Source organism: Notolepis coatsorum (assembly GCF_963971535.1).
Source record: "Notolepis coatsorum genome assembly, chromosome: 6".
NCBI lineage: Eukaryota > Metazoa > Chordata > Actinopteri > Aulopiformes > Paralepididae > Notolepis > Notolepis coatsorum.
In genome coordinates this window covers 141,455,680-141,473,642 of record NC_140170.1, presented here as the reverse complement: position 1 = coordinate 141,473,642, position 17,963 = coordinate 141,455,680, and the positions used below count along the sequence as shown (strand labels likewise).

The window sequence follows — 17,963 nt, the reverse complement described above, 5'->3', positions numbered from 1 at the left end:
CTGACACGCTTACAGTAAATACAATGTTGTTTCATAGCTTACAACTCACACTTAAATACAATGTTGTTTCATAGCTTACAACTGACACTTAAATACAATGTTGGTTCATAGCTTACAACTGACACGCTTAAATACAATGTTGTTTCATAGCTTACAACTGACACTTAAATACAATGTTGGTGCATAGTGTTACATCCCAATGTATGTGCTTCCCCAGTGTGTGTCTTGTTCTCCATTTTGTTTCCTCCCTCCAGCCAGAACCAGTCCTACACCATTGGTCCCTCCTAGGCCTGCCCTTCCATTAGCAGCACAGCACCGATTGGTGGATGGGTTTCAAGACTCCAAGACTCAATCAGTAACCATCACCCACCACCCAATCATGGATCACCACACACCTGTTAAAACATGGCTTCTCACTTCAGTGTCTCTCTCTCTGGCATGAGGCTAGGCCTAGTGATATTTTGTGACATTGTACTTTGATAATATCCCATTTTGTTTATAGGCCTTTGTGATAGTGAAAGTGCCTTTGTGTGTGTATGGCCGCAGAGAGAGCATTGTTACCTATAGATTGTTTTGTTATGTTTTCCATTCTTGTATATATTACTAATAATGTGTGTTGTTTTTCTCTCTTTTCAGGAAGCACGGATGGGGTGAGCTGCCATTTCCTTTGGATATTGTTTTCTCCTGTTTTGGTTAGGTAAGGGTAGTTTAGGTCATGTAATTTCTTTTACCATAGATTAGGTTGGTTTATTTGGAGAATAGTGGTGTTTGTTTGTTGTTTTGGCCTTGGCTCATCCTTGAGCTACAATAAATATCCTTGTTTACAAACCTGGTCCATTTCTTTCAACCAACTGTTATGTTACAGCCCTTTACCCTTAGACCCACAGGGGTCGTAACAATAGCTTACAACTGACACTTAAATGCAATGTTGTTTCATAGCTTACAACTGACACGCTTAAATACAATGTTTCATAGCTTACAACTGACACGCGAGGAAGGAAAAATAAAGCCATGCGTCAGCTGTCATCTCCCTGAACTCTGTGCCACGTTGAAAGCCCTCCGGGAGATACCCCACCTGGGTACCTGGCAACGCGACAACCTGGTCCCCAAGCGCCAGCGGGAATCAAACCCAGGACCTTCTAGCTGTGAGGAGACTGTATTAACCACTACACCACCATGCCGTTATAACTCTGTATGATAGCATGTACATTGTACAATAATGCTGTGTATACCATGTATATATATATATATATATATATACACCTTTTACATATCTGTAGATACTATATCTATACATATCCTTACCTACTCTTACTAGTAGTTATACTGCTGGCCAGTATGACTATGACCATACTGTCTTTATACTGTACATAATATTGGTATTACTCTGTTTGATTGAAAATTGTATTAACAGATTGCAGAATGGGTACAATACAGTACAGCTCAAAACACAATTATTAAGGGGATGCAGACCAGAGAAAGACTTTTCGTCTCATTTACATCAGGGTCCCCCATTTTCAATCCATCATAACATATATGACATACATGACATACAGATAGACAGTACTACTACATCTATACATTTATGACATACCAGATTTACAAATACAGTACCGTTTGTGATACAAGAAGAGTCTAAAAAAGAGTATATACATTTGACGAAGAAACTGTACATTGGAGGAGGTTGGTAGGTAGGAGGTTGGTAGGTGGAGTGGAGGGGGGGTTGGGTAGGTGGGGTGGGGGGGGACTGTACATTGGGGGTGGTGGGGGGGGTTCGGTAGGCGGGGTAACTGTACATTGGATTATCGACGAAACCTTACTTGGTCCCAAGAAGAGGGTCTCGTGTATTATTGGGTTTAATAGGACATTTATTGTACATTGGAGGGGGTTGCGTTAGGACATTTACAGGGGCCAGTTTCGAATTGCAGTCTCTCGTAGGTGCTCTTTGAGAGTGGTTTTGAAAGTGGGTAGTGATTCACATTCCTTTACAGCTGTGGGTAGGGCGTTGTTTAGTGTTTAGTCCCTTGTTTGAGCCGAATCTGGGTTTAAAGGAAAACTCCAACATTTTGGGAAATTAGCTTATTTAACATCTTCCCTGGAGTTAGACAAGAAGATACATACCTTTTTTGTCTCTGTGCATGCATTAGGCTTAGGGAACGCCCGCAGCGTTAGCGTAGCTTAGCTTCATCACTGGAAGTGGGTCAGACTTTTACCCTGAAGTTCCCTACAGTCCCCTACAGTCACGAAATACACTCCAAATAAAACTCAAACGTTCCTGTAAACATGTTGTGACCTGTGTATTTATCAAAAAATAATTGAATTCGACATTTACGTTTTCTAAGCAAATATACTCGGAACTATTTTTTGCCTAACCACTCCTCTCTGGGCGCAGTGATTTCACGCAACGCAGTGCTACTTTCTAACGTGACGCCAGTGTTTGTTTCATTTCATTCAAAGGATCCGAACCGATTGAAGTTTATGGATACCATGACTGTGGTAAGTTTTTATTTATGTTTTTAGATGGAAGGCTGTATTCCATCTGTCTAACGTTAGTGAATATTGTGAGATTGATGAATAGGACATAACGTTGCTGGACTATCGACCTAGTTAGCCTAGTGAATCCACACTCGTGGTATTATTATAACTCATTTATTGTGTAACGCTAGCCCCTTAAAACTTACCACAGTCATGGTATCCATAAACTTCAATCGGTTTGGATCCTTTGAATGAAATGAAAATTTAAACAAACACTGGTTAGCGTTAGAAAGTAGCACTGTGTTGCATGAAATCACTGCGCCCAGAGAGGCAGGGGTGAGGTGGGTTCTAGGAGTAAGGTCAAGCAGTAGTCTGACCAGTTTGTTTTGTGATGTTTGTTATTTTGTTTTTAGCGCCTTTAAGGTGCTTTGGTACCATGAGATGCAAGCATAGTCGTAGTACCCTTGAATTAGTGCTCCTGCCAGTCTTCAGGGTATTATTTTTTTTTTTGTCAAATTTTTTATTATTATTATTCACATGAAACAAGACAACACTAACCACAATACATAGAACTTCACAAGAAAATAACAAAAACAATAATAATACAGACTAACAATTTATACAGACAAAGAGAAAAGAAAACAGAGTTCAACCTTCTAAATTATAATTCCAAGGGGTACTATCTAATAAATGGTCTTTCCCAGTGTTCAGCCCCGATTCCCGGACGTGTGACCCTATAATAATAAAACGTACATCTCCAATCCACCACAAGGACCATTTTTTGAGAACACGACCCGAAAACAGAGCAATGAACCTTCATGAAAAAACAAAAACCTGTAGAGGTGTTCCATAGACTCACAGAGACCGTGTAAAAGTGGCCAACCAGTGAAGAAATAGTTAAATAGCTGCCCCCCCATAAAAACCCCAGCTAAACTCAAGAGGACAAGACAAAAGACAAGACAGACAAAACATTTCCTCCTCCCCCTCCCAAGAGACCGCCGGACTCACCCGAACACGCACCTCAACCCCGCCCAGCTGCACACGGCGGTCCTGACCTTTTCGGCTGCTGCAAACCACAGGTCAATACCTGCCTGTCCCACCCCAATCACCCGCGCTGTGGATATCTCCAGATAAATCACATCCAATAGTGTTAGGGACCAGTTAATCACTGTAAGCTTCTCAGGCTCCTTCCATCTCATTGCTATTAGCTTCTTCGCTGCTGTGACACCCGCTAGGACCAGGGGCGGAGCTAGGGGGTGGCTACTTGGGCTCAAGCCCCGAATGTTTTCTGAAAAGCCCCGAATCTATTTAAAAAAAAATAAAAGAAAATACTTTTTTTTTTTTTTTTTTTTTTGACAATTCATCATTGTTACATGAAAATATGTTTGCACCAGATTTAGCAGAAGCTAATTTCCATCTGTGGTCTATCCAGCTGCTAACTGTATTTGAGTGAGTTAAGTCTTGGTGTCATGGTAGACTCAGACCTAAGCTTTAAATCACAATCAACAAGTTGACAAAAACGTAATTCTTCCACCTTAGAAACATAGCTAAAGTACGGCCATTTATAAATCAAAAGGACGCTGAAAACCAGATCCATGCCTTTATTTCAAGCCAACTCGACTACTGTAATGCACTCCTTACCGGCCTCCCGAAGAAATACGATGATAACTATTTTATTGCAATGCACTATTGCATTATTTTATTCTATTTTACTAACTATTTTATTGCACTGCACTATTTTACTTTGTATCAGTGAATCATAGACGCCTGGCCATAAGAGCATTCGGAGCATCTCTGCTCTCCCACTATTGAACTTGGGGGAGCAAAGGTATGCTCTTGCTCCACCACTTTTTGATCATATGAAAAATATGATATATCCCCCCCCCCCAATATATAAATCTAACCATAACTACTGAGTTAACTGAGTTTTATAGTGAAAAGAGCAGCTTTATTGGTCAAGATTGAAGGCTCTATATTGCAGGACATTGCACGTACAGGTTAATTAAATTTAAAAAAAATCTGCCGTGGAGGGGGTCGTGCCTGACCCCCTCCAAACCACCCCTTGCCTGCAAAAATAAAAACAAATATATAAAAAAAAAATTAGAAAAAAAAGGCGGGCACCTATCTGGGCTAAGCCCCGGATCTCCTATAATCCTAAATCCGCCCCTGGCTAGGACAACCCTTTTTAGTTGAACAGACGCAGGTAGTGTCGTTATATCGTTCAGGAGTAGCGTAACAGCTGAGAATGGGATAGTTAAGCCACACAGCTCTGAAAGTTTGTCCGTTATTGACCTCCAGAAGCGGGCCACTGGTGGGCAATCCCAATACATATGCATATAAGTGCCAGTGGCCTTTTGAGAGCACAAAGTGCACCGAGAGTCGGTTACCAGTCCCATAGCAAATAGCTTCCTAGGTGTAAGATAGGTCCTATGAATATAATTAAAATCAATTTGCTGGTGATTGGGGTTGCGGGAAGACAATGCCACATTTGCCCAAACATCATCCCAGTCAAACTTGGGGTCCAACTCCGGGATATCCACACGCCAGATTGTATCCAATGATAGATTTTTATACGTGGATTGAATTAAGAGCGTATAAAAGTCTGAGACAAACCCTCTGGAGGTCGTCCTGTCCACTATGAGCCTGAGGAAGGGGTGTGGGTGCAGAGCTTGAGCCCACGGCACGCCATGCGCCCTCAGTGCTGACCTTAGTTGAAGATAAAGAAAGAAGGACTCACCGGGAAGATCATAAAATTCTCTTAAGTCCTGAAACGCACGGAGGCCGTTCTTATCATAAATATCCTCCAGAGTATGCACCCCCCTCCTTTGCCATTGAGGAATATTAACCGGCTTGTGCCCAATAAGTAATTGCTGGTTATTAAAAATTGGAGAGTCCAGGTGCCATGGGCATTTAACCCCACACGACCTCTGTACATTACGCCACGTTTGGATCACGTGAGTTATGATCGGTCCATACCTCAGCCGGCATTTCGAAATAGAGACAGTGGAGTACACCACATCCTGCAATCTTAGCGGTGAGACCGCCGCCGCTTCTAAGGAGCGCCAAGATACAGCATCTACAGGGTCTAGCCAGCACATCAGAGGTCTCAGTGAGAAGGACCAGAAATAAAGCTTAAAATCAGGGATTGCGAGGCCCCCATCTTGTTTCCTACATTGAGTAGTAGCTCTTTTGATTCTCGGGCGTTTGTTATTCCAGGTAAACTTAGATACCATCGATTGTACCTTGCGCCAGCGTTTCCGTTAGCCGGTAATTACCGGTATTTGACCGGCAAAATCTGTTGAAGTCCGACATATTTAATCTCTCCGGTCATAGTGTCCGGTGAAAATAGTTCCCTCTGGGCACAGTTTGATTATTTGAATTGTATTTGGATGGGCTGGAGTTGGGTGGCCTATGCGATGAACGAAACAATCATTGCGTTTGTTGTCGTTGCTTCGCTCAGCGAGAGCTTGCTGCTGGATTTGCGGAAGGCATGCAGCTGCAGACCCACAGAACCCACCAGCTTTGCTGGCACAGTGCGGTCCCCAGACCTGGAAAGCTGCTCTGCGGGTCTGCAGCTGGATGCTTCTTGCAAACTAACTGCGGCCGGCTCGCGCTGATAACAGCTTTCATTGTTGGACCGGCTGCTTGGTGGAGCAACGATGAAACGAATGTAATGAATCGTTCGTCGCATGGGCTATTTAATTTTGGCCTGTTTTGGTACGGTTCGGGTGGTCAAGTTGTGCTTGGAGGGAGTTGTTTTCACCGGACATTATGACCAGCACCAAGTCGTTGGGAGGTGGAGATATACATCACGCAAACCCACGATAATGTTGCCGTCTCTCTCTGCAAAATTTCTCAGTTCTTCGCTTGATATAATTAATACAAATGTCCAATATAACGGAATTCGTTAGTTCATAAAAATGTGATTATAACAGACTGCTGTTTAGTGTCGGACCGACTGCCCACATACGCGGTCTATTTGATTTCAAGTCAGCAGCAGCACGGAGTATCGAGGGACTTATTTTATTTGGAATATATTAATGACTGTATACGCAAAAGTAGCCTACTTTTAAGTAATAATATTATAAATCTACATGCCTTGAGGATGACATTCTTTATATAGCCTGCCTATCAATTGTTTTAAAGCTCAATAAACTATGACCGGAATTAATCTCATTTGTCCGGTAGATTGAAATCTTGCAGGTCACGGAGACCGGCAACAATTTTTTCTAACGGAAACCCTGCCTTGCGCCAGTGGTCTATTGGAGGGGGCAGGGGGAGCATTGAGCTAACAAAATGTATCCTAGGCAGAACGTTCATTTTGATTATGGAAGCACGGGCTTGTAAGGAGTTAGGAAGGGACGACCATCTGTCTAGATCCTGGCGTATTTTATCATAAGTACCAAGTGAAGTTGAACTTAGTAGTTTGACTCAGCGTGGGGAATATCTCTATACCTAAGTATTTAAAATGTTCCACTATGGGGAAGTATCAGCTGGTAGTCGCACCGCCTTGGCCAGCTCATTAAGAGGTAGGCAGGCTGATTTGTTCCAGTTAATCTTAAAGCCTGACAATTTACCAAAGTCGTCGATTATTTCCAATAATTTTGTGGCCGACCGGGAAGGGTCATCCATAAAAATCAGTAGGTCATCCGCATAGAGAGCAATTTTGTGTGGTGTATTATTGATCATTATGGGGACGATGTCCTCTGATTGCCTAATAAATTGGGCCAATGGTTCGAGGGAAAGCGTGAATAGTCCCGGGCTCAGAGGACAACCCTGTCTAGAAGATCTGGAGACTGGGAAAAGTGTGGAACAGTTTTTGCCTGTCAGTATCATTGCCGACGGCGAGGCATACAGGACTTTAATCATATGAATAAAATTATTTCCAAGACCCATGACCTCAAGTACCTTCCACAGGTATGACCATTCTAGTCTGTCAAACGCCTTCATGGCATCCAACGACAGAACAGTGGACGGAGCTGTATTGTCTTTACTGTTATCGACTACATGCAACAGCCTCCTAAGATTATCTGCAGCCAGGCGCTCCGGGATAAAACCGGTTTGATCGCAGTGTACCAATACCGTCATAAATCTCTGCAGGCGACGGGCCAGCACCTTGGCAAACACTTTTAAATCGGCCCCGAGAAGACTCAAGGGCCTATAGCTACCACAATCATTGGGATCTTTGTCCTTCTTGAGAAGTAAAGAAATCAACGCCATGTTGACATCTCTTGAGAACTCCCCTTGTTCGATAGCGTAATTGATCATATCGAGCATCAATGGACCCAGTTGGTCCCAGAAAGCTAAATACACCTCGGGTGGAATACCATCCCAGCCTGGTGCCTTACCCCTCTGCATTTCAGCAATCGTCTCCCTTAGTTCATTAAGGGTGATCGGTTTCCCCAGTTCCTTAGCCTCTTCCTCAGAAATGTGGGGTATCTCAAGCCCGCCAATGAACGATTAAAATTTAGAGTCGTCGAGATTAACCTCTGAGCTATATAACTGTGAGTAAAACTCTTTAAAAGTGTCGTTGATCTTTTTCGAATCAGTAGCGATTGTACCCTGTCGCGTCTTGATCGAGGGGATATCCGAGAAATGATCATTCGAGCATATTTTCATTGCCAATAGATGGCTAGGCCTGGAGCCGTGAAAGTAGTAATTTTGCCTTGTCCTATGTATCAAGAACTCAGACTGTTGTTTAAGTATGGAGTTTATTTCCTTCTTGACTATCTTACGTTGTGTGTTTAGTCGTTCACTATAGTTAGTTTGCAAAGATGCGTATAGATCCGCATATAATGTTTCCAGTCCTTCTAGTTTTTTTGACCGGGATTTACGTAAGTTGGAGGCGAAAAGTGTGACATGACCCCTGATAAATCCTTTCAATGCGTTCCATAGGACCCTGGGGTCATCGACCGTGCCAACATTGATCTGCAAGAATTCAGCTAGTTTACTCCTGAACTCAGAGCAGAAATCATCGTTCTTTAATAAGGTTGAGTTAAAACGCCACCTGGGAGCTCTCGTGGAGAGCCTGCCAAAGGTTGCCACAAGGAAAATCCCCTTGTGGTCCGAGAGAGCCAGGGGAACCAATGAGACGTCGAAACTATCAAACAAATTAGGGGATGCGAATGCATAGTCTATTCGAGAGAAGGTTTTGTGTCTGGCAGACCGGTGAGAGTAATCCTTGAGGGTGGGATTGGATAAGCGCCATAGGTCTGCGAGCCCAGTGTCCTGGGCCCACATCCTGAGGGCCTTAGCGGACCGTTTTTGGTCGCTTGTTTCAGAGGATCCGGACCTATCCATCTCCGCATCCCAGCACGCATTAAAATCGCCACCCACAATGGGCGGCTAGGTGGTGTAGTGGGCAAGGCACTCGCCACCAGTGTGGAGACGCTAGGATTCGCGTGTTCGAATCCAGCTCTCCACATTGTTTTCAGTTTAGCTGGTCGTCCGCAGTAATACACATTGGCCGTATTACGGGGAGGGAAAACTGAAGGGTGGGGATCGAACGTTGTGAACAAGCGACTCCTACAAGTCGGTTGGTGCGCCTGCGCAGTAGAATCAGGAAGTGTCGGGGGCAGCGTGAGCCTCCCACGCGTTACTCCTCGACACTGAGAGATCGAGCTGCGCAGGTGAAAAGATGCGACTGCTGTTACCTCAAGTACCGGAGGGGACTTGTGCTATGTATGACTTAGTCCACATTGCAGCCGGCTTGTGGGAGGCAAGAAACAGCGTTCGTGACAGGGGAGGGTTGAATTGGATGATACGAAAATTGGGATGGGAGAAAATATAGAAAAATGGGAGAAAAAGTGGATCAAAAAAAAAAAATCGCCACCCACAATGAGAGCGTATCAAGTTCAAGTTTCAAGTTTCAAGTTTCTTTAATAGTTGTCATACAGAAGTACAGAATACTTTCATACAAAATGCTTCTTACTGTTATGCTCCAGATACTGTGCTAGACAAGATAGTATCAAATAACATAGTATAGCATGTAATTTAGAAGAAGAAAATGAGGTCACAGTGTTCGGTATAGACATATGTACAATGTTCTGAGTTACCATATAATATACAATACTATGCAGTGTACTAATGTACAGTACTATCTAGTGCAAAGCAGAAATGGGATGAGGTACAATTTAGGTACAATTTACAGTAAGGTGTACGAGTTGTAGTGCAATCCTTCATCAATAAATATAAAGTGTGGGGAGTGGGTGCTACAGTGTGTTTGTTTAAAGTGGGTGTGTGCTATAAAGTGTGTGGAGTGGGTGCTACAGTGTGTTTGTTTAAAGTGAGTGTGTGCGTGTGGATGTGTGTGCTATGTGCGTTTGGTGGTTGTTGTTGTGTAGTGTTCATTCATTGTTCGTTTAGCAGCCTGATGGCCTGGGGATAGAAGCTTCTTCTGAGTCTTTCTGTGCTCGCCTTGAGACTCCGGTATCGCTTGCCTGACCGCAGCAGTTCAAAGAGGCAGTTGTTCGGGTGACTGGAGTCTTTAATGATTCTCTTAGCCTTGCCCTTGCAACGCTTGTTGTAAATGTTCTGGAGGGTGGGGAGCCCCCCTCCAATTGTGCGTTCGGCTGAACGTGTCACTCTTTGTAGTCTGCTTCGGTCTTGTGCAGTGCTATTCCCAAACCAGGAGGTGATGTTGCCGGTCAAGATGCTCTCTATTGTACATGAGTAGAAGTTCTTAAGGATCTTCTGACTGACTTGGAACTTCCTTAGGCGCCTGAGGAAGTAGAGGCGTTGTCGTGCCTTCTGCCTATCCAGTAACTTCCAACATATTCTTCGTGATTGTATTATAGAACGCTGAATCAAATGTGTTAGGGGCATACAATGCTATTATTGCCATCTTCCTATGAGAGAACTCAACTTTTGCTATAGTAATCCTTCCCTCCGTGTCCGACCACACATCCAGGACTTTGATATCAAGGTTACGTCTTGTAACTATGACGACTCCTTTCGTCTTATCATCGGCTGAGGATGAGGAGATAACGTGATATTGTCGATTTGCTAGCCTTGACACATCACCCACCAATAAATGCGTCTCACTAAGGAGAGCAATGTCAATATTTCTTCTCTTCAATAACCAAAGGACACTGGCACACTTGTGTGGGGCGTTAAGACCTCCTGCGTTCCAAATTAAAATATTCAATTTAGCCATGGTCGAGTTTGTCTAAATGCGTAGAGAACATACCAGTGCAGCCAGGCTGAGTACAGAGGCGCTGATCCAGGCGGGCCCAGACGGTCAATCCCAGGAGTTCAGAGGAGTAACAATTACACACATATAAGACAACAGTACATAAAACACATAAAAATACCACCCCAGTTACAACCCACCCTCCTTCTACTCTAAACCCTAACCCACCCGTCCTATTATAAGCCCTCCAAGGCCTAACAAAATTAATAGTTGGTTTCCGGTTGCCGACCGACCCTGCCGATTTAGGTGCGACCCAATATATTTTATGAGTTTTTAAAAAAAATATATAAAAAAAAAGAAAATCAGATTTTTTTTTCTTTTTTTTAAGAATAAAGTTTCATAGAAATCTTAGTCAAACCTTTATTATTATGGATATTAAACATGCTGGCAGAGTACATGCATCCATGTTGTTGTGAACATTTTAATTAAATAAAGAAATTCCCTATCCATAGTCGCCGTGGGAAAGAATAAAATAAAAAAATAAAATAAAATAAATTCCCTACCTACCCATGGCCAAACTGACAACCAACAGGAAACCAACAATATATTTTACTTTGCCTTATACCCACTCTCCAATCCCCTCCCTATGTCCCATCCACTAAGGATGGTCATCTTCCTATCATTTCCCACTGGAGTCATGGATCCAATAAGACACTCACCACTCCGACCCCCCTCTAGATAAACCCCTGATTAAACCCCCACTAGTCCAATAAACACAAATAATAATACAAATCAAATCAATAAAGATATCGGTCGAAAACCACCTGAGCCTTGGCCCTAACATGAGATAACCATAATGGAAAAAATAGCCATTATTATATAATAACTCAACATCACCCCTGCAACCATCTATTTCCGAGTCTGCGCTTCAACGTCGCAATGTTATAGCACAAATGGATAAAGGAAAATTCAAAACAAAATTAAATTAAAGCATACTAGCCGATAGTCTAAGGCAGGATCGGGTCACAGGTAAATTGTGCAAACAGATGTTCTTTAAACAACGACAATAATAAGAAAGGGAAAAAAGGGGGTTATGGTCAAAGTGCACACCTGTAACAGCCCCTCTGATCAGGCACAACGGCTGGAATGACATAACTTATGTAAGAATAGAATTAAACACATTCATTAACCCGGGGATGGTAATAAGCCATACCTGACACAACCTGTTATCATATATTGTTTATATATATATTCAACCGATCTTCTCCTACCGGAGCCCAAAGCTCAAAACAGCCTGGATATAAAAATAAAAGCATACAAAAAGTTAGTTAAGGACCCGATCACCGTTGAATTGTGTGAATCGATTACACTTAAACAGCAACAACAACCAAAGTGCGTAAATATTAACGGGTCTCGAATGTCCCAGCGCAGACGATAGACGCAGCCCGCTAGCTAGCCCGAGGCTAGCGCGTAAGCTAGTGATGAATCCGGATAGCACATTAGAGTCTATGAACATTGTTCAGCTAGCTCGCTAGCTTCCATATAGGCGACGCACAAGTACGACCATGAGGTCAGCATTAGCAAGTAACAGAAGTCATTGGGAAGCCCCGCTAGTTGGATGGGCAGTGGGCAGTTAGCATGTCCGGGCATGACAGCAAGTGTTTGTGAATAGCCGGCCCTAACAATGTATTCAGGCCCACATCGCCAAGTCACTCACCCGATATAGTTATCAAGCTACAGTCTCGGGTATCCCCTCGAGATATTCCTTCGCTTTAGCCAACGACCAAAATGAACGCAGACCATCGACCTTATCCAACACAGATAATTTCGCGGGAGCGAATAGCGTGGGCCTCAGGCCTAGTTTCCATAGCTTGGACATGACCAATTTGTATTCGCCTCTCTGTGCTTGAACCTCCGGCGTAAAGTCTTCGAAAATGGCCACTTTGTGATCGCCAAGCCTTAGGTTACCCCTTCTGGCACGAGCCGACCGCATGATGAGTTCCCTCTGCTGAAGCCTGTTCAGCTTGACGATGATGGGCCTCGGTTCCTTGTTCAGTCCAGGAGTGGACCTGCCCGCTCTGTAGGCCGACTCACAGACAGGAGGGGAGGGGAGGACGTCATTCCCCAGTATTTTTTGCAGCAATTCCGGCATGGTCTCAGAGAGACGGCCTTCCCCGTTGCCCTCCGGTACTCCAACAATCCTGATGTTGTAGCGTCTCTCCCGGGACTGTATTTCCACAATTACCGACTGTAGTTTGGTAACTTCAGCCTGCCTAGCCAGCAGGGAGGACTCTAGAACCACCATCTTCTCGCCCTGTAATGATACCTCCGTCGTTAGCGCAGCTAGTTCGATAGCATTAGCCGAGGAGACAGCGTGCAGGGACTCCATCTTGTCTATCAGCGGGACGACCGCCAACCTTATTTCTTCTGATATCTCTCGATGAAGTTTATCACAAAAATCCGCCAGCACTTTCCTTTGTGTTTCAGCGAAGCGTGTCTCAGATTCTGCATGGAGCTTGGCATGATCGAGAGCACAGCTTCGCTTATCTCACCGACACCGGGCGATGGTGCGGCCAGGCCCGGTGGTGGTTTGCTGGCTGGGGCGCTCATGGATCTGGTTTCCACCACCGACATCGCAGAAAGTCGAAAAAAGTCGACGACAGTTGTAACTGAGGGGTACAATTCCCTGACTGTATTGTTAGATATGATATTTAATACCACTACCTCATGTACTTTAACTTCTGGCCATCCAGTACAAGATATAAGTATGATGAACACTTTCCCACCTGATGAAACGAATCCACACAAATGTACCAAATCGAAGGTTTAATACAGCAAAAGGTGTATACAACGATCACTTAATTACATTTATGATTTGAAATATGAAATATGCACTTTTATGGCAAATGAGTATTCGTAGGTAAATCAACATTGAATGTCCAATCTCTGGTTACGCAGGGAGTAAGTATACAACCTGGAATATTTAGGAAACGATAGCGATGGTACTTAGATGATTATAGCTGGATACACTAAGGGGGGGGGGGGTGTCCCGCTGGTTGTAAGACAGTAGGAGGGGGGGGTTAGAGAAGCCGCTGGCGGTATCCCATCTGGCCGACGGTGTCTTGGGAGAATCCAAAGTCTTGGACACGGTGCCCACAGAACCTCGGACCGCAGACGAATACAGCTGGACCCTCTGTGGACGGTAGCTGCCGGTCCACAACGGAGAGACGTGAGGCGACCTCACTGGTGTAGAGCGCCGTCTCACCTGGAGTCCTCTCCGGGGGGTAGTTCCAACACTCCGCAGTGTTGGCCTTTATCCATGGAATAATCAAAGCGCCCAAAGCATAATCCAAGCCGTGGAAGGCTCGCCGTCGTCCGGGTAGAGTAATCCAATATACAGGTCCAGTCGCTCTTGGCCCGGAGCTCCTCGGATGCAAGCACCACTAGGGGTCTGCCCAGCCTGGTTAAGCGTCCAGATAACGTCAGGAACGATGGGGGTACTGATAACTTTAGAACTCTAACCGACCGATGCACCATACATAAATAGACTATTATTAGCTTAATAGAATACGTCCAACTCGACGGTATAGTGCCAAACTATGACTATTCAACTATTAATCTACACGATATCTCAATGCCTATTCTGGGCCAAGTAGGCCTTACTACACCACACGTGCGTCGTGGGGAGGCTTTGCGTCTGTCACTCTGTTGGAGGGTAAAGAACTGGACTAGAAAGAAAGTTCTACTTTACTTGCGCCATATATATATGCGCTATGAACAAATAGTACCATTCGTATTTCGCCCGACATATTCCTGCGCGGAACCGGGGCTTGCCACGACATGTTAGGCGGCACGATTGAACTTGGACCTAGGGGTATGGCAACCTGGCGCCAGGTTCTCGTCCAATGGTAGAATGAAACTATTATGGGCTGTTTAGTAGACTAAAGGGATATTCAGTGCATATTGTACAAGGAATATACAGGGGATATCAAACGATATACAAATACAATTAAATATATATATATAAATAAATATACATATTCGGTTTAATCTGATCCTTCACAACAACAGTATTTGAAACACGACGACTTAACAAGCAGACAAAAAACAAATAAAAATAAAATAAAGACTAATGGGGAGAAACGTATATTCTGCACGGTAGAAGGGAGCTCTCGTGAAACACGTCTACTCCATGATCGCTCAGCTCCGCCCCGTCTTCAGGGTATTCTTGTTTACCAGAGGAGATCCGGTACAAGAATCTTGGTTGACTTTTTTTTTTATTGCATTGGATGCCATTTTGTCACAGGAAAGATTTGCCTCTAGGATGGAACTTAGGTATGTAATTTCATCTTCATCTTCATGTCCATCTTCATCTTCATCTTTCCTTGTGACAATATTGTCACCCACTGTAACTGAGAAGCCGTCGGTCTTGCTGAGTTTGTTATTTGATCCGAAGAGAATGGACTCTGTTTTGCCCATGTGTAATGATAGTTTGTTATCAGCAAGCCAGGTGCAGATTTTGCCTAGTGCAGAGCTGAGGGTTTTTTCAACCTGTAACTTGTTCTTGTCAGAGACCAGCAGGGCTGAGTCGTCTGCGAACAAGAACAAGTTGCAGTCACAAGCTGACGACATGTCATTTGCATAAATTAGGAACAGTAGCGGTCCTAGTATGTTTCCTTGTGGAACACCACAGCTCACTGTGAGGGGGGGGATAGGGTACCGTTTACCTCCACCATCGGTTCTCTCCCCTCCAGGTAGGATTGCATCCAGCTCACTGATAGACTATCAAAACCAATTGCTTTTAGCTTGTCAATCAGAATGGAGTGATCGACAGTGTCGAAGGCTTTTTGTAGGTCCAGCATGACCATGCCGCAGTAATTGCCCGCGTCCACCTCTTGTTTGATGTGGTCGTTCAAATAGAGAAGGCATGTATCAGTGGAGTGGGATGTTCTGAAGCCAGATTGGAATTCGTAGATTCGATTTTTTTCCGCTAGGTACTTTTCAACCTGTTCGTAGACTATTTTTTCCATGACTTTCAAGATGGAGGTACGAATAGAAACAGGGCGGTAGTTGCCTGGGTCTAATTTACTGCCCTTTTTGTGCAGATGGGTCACTCTCGCAAATTTGAAGTCCTTGGGGACGTGTCCCTGTTTTATGGAGAGGTTTATTATGTGTGTGATGTGATGACTGGGGTGATGGCGGCTGCTGAGTCTCTGAGGAATTTGGAGGGGATGTTGTCATGGCCAGTGGCCTTGTTAGGTTGGAGGGCGCTCAGTTTTTTGAGTACCTCATCTGTTGTTACAATTTCCAGTTTGAAGTCGTCTTAACCGGACCCCTAGGTTTTTGTAGTAAGCTACTATGTGTTCTACCCCATAATGCCCTGAGTGGGAGGGTAGTTTGTTTACCAGTGTTGTGGCTATGTTTGTGAAGAAAATGTTTAAGTAATTGGCTACATCTAGCTTGTCTGTGATGAGTGTGTTGTCCGTCTTTATGTTTATGTTTGAGAATCTGGTTTTAAGTTTTTTACTGCAGCCTAGTTGATTGTTGAGTAATTTCCAAAGTTCACGTGGTTTGTTTTTGTTTCTCAGTTTTGTCATTGATGAAGTTCTTTTTTGCAGTTTTGATCATGGAGTTTACGTCGTTTCTTAGTCCGTTTCTTTCCAGTTTGAGTTCAGTCACGTGGGCTTGGAGTTCACTGCTCGTGCTTTTTGTAAGCTTTGACTGACTTTTACGAAACTCAAGAGCATTTTTTGTCTCTGGTTTTCATAGCGGCCAATATTTCGGAGTGCATCTACGGCTCAGCGCGATTTTTTACCCTGGTGGTTCTTAGGGGGGGCCATGTTGTTTAGTGTTGTTGAAAATTTGGTTTTGAAACCAAGCCATGTTTCTTCTACCAGTGTACCATTGAGCTCATCTGACCAGTCCAGACTCTCCAGTTCAAGGTTAAAGGCCTCGCTAGAGTAGGTTTTGAGGTCTCTAGATGTGACTGTTTTGTGACAGCCGGCCTTATGTTTTAGCTTTTTGTGGGTACAGAATATCATATAATGATCACTTAACCATTGTACACCGTCAGACACCTGTTCCAGTACTATTTCAGAAGCTTGGTTAACCACACCCATTGAGAAAGATACGTCACAAGTAGGGATGTTCGATATTATCGGCCCACCGATATTATCGGCCGATAGGCATTAAAATGTGATATCGGAAATTATCGGTATCGGTTTTCAAAAAAAAAATAAAAAAAATATATATATATATTTTTTTTTACATTTATTTAACCTTTATTTACCCAGGCAAGCAAGTAAGAACAATTCTGATTTTATTTATTGTCAAAAGTATGCATAATGTTGTGTTAATTCCACAACAAGAGCTATGTAATGTTAATTACCTGAAATTATTCAGTTTTTTGGGGGGGGGGAACCCTGCATATATCGGTATCAGTTGATATTGGTATCAGAAATTAAGAGTTGGACAATATCAGTATATCGGATATCGGTAAAAAAGCCAATATCGAACATCCCTAGTCACAAGTTTAATCACCTGTACATTGTATATTACTATTGCACTTTACTGTTACATTTGCACTCTGGTTAGATGCCAACCCTATTTTCGTTGTACTGTACTTGTGCTGTATAATGACAATAAATTAGAATCTAATCTAGTCTAATGTGGAAAAGTAGGAGGAAGAAGGAAACTTTCAGTCACTTCAGAGCGGCAGGTCTAATGGTACAGGTGCACTGTGAACTCTTGAACAAACAGGTGTGCCATCGTAAAAGATGTATTTGACTCGTCACCTACAGTAGCTGTTATGTCAAACGTAATTAACCCTTTCACTACCACACAGCAAAGGATTAACCCTTTCACAACCACACTACAGAAGCAGTCTGTAGTGTGGTAGTGAAAGGTTAACCTTCTGTAGTGTGGTAGTGAAAGGGTTAACAAGTAGTCTTCAAACAGCAAGCCATAAATATTGGCTGAAGAAAAAAACAAAACGTTCCAAGTTTATCTTCGCCTTGTGCCAAGTCCTTACATGAACCTTGTGTTGGCACTGGCAGCTCCTGCCACATTCCCCTCTCCATCCATCTGTCTGAACTGTACTTTCTGGAAGAGCAAGGAACTTACTTAACCTCTTAAGCCCGGAGCCTATTTTCTGAAAATCCGCCTAAAATACATATGGAATATTGCTCCACTTCTACAAGGCCCATTTGCATATTCTTGGTATCTAGGGACATCTATGGACCTCAGTGAATGTATTCCCAGTGTCAGAAATATTGTGTCTATTTACTAGGCTTGCTTAAATTGTGATGAAACAAAGGAGAATATGAATTATGATTTTTCTTTGCATCTTTGACAGTGA

General features: G+C 43.5%; 1 protein-coding gene across 1 annotated transcript in view; it reads right to left on the bottom strand.

Annotated features, from left to right (window-relative positions):
* Positions 1 to 17,963, bottom strand: part of camk1b (calcium/calmodulin-dependent protein kinase Ib) — a 141,137-nt gene that overhangs the window by 64,476 nt on the left and 58,698 nt on the right. The gene's annotated exons all lie outside the window — the stretch shown is intronic.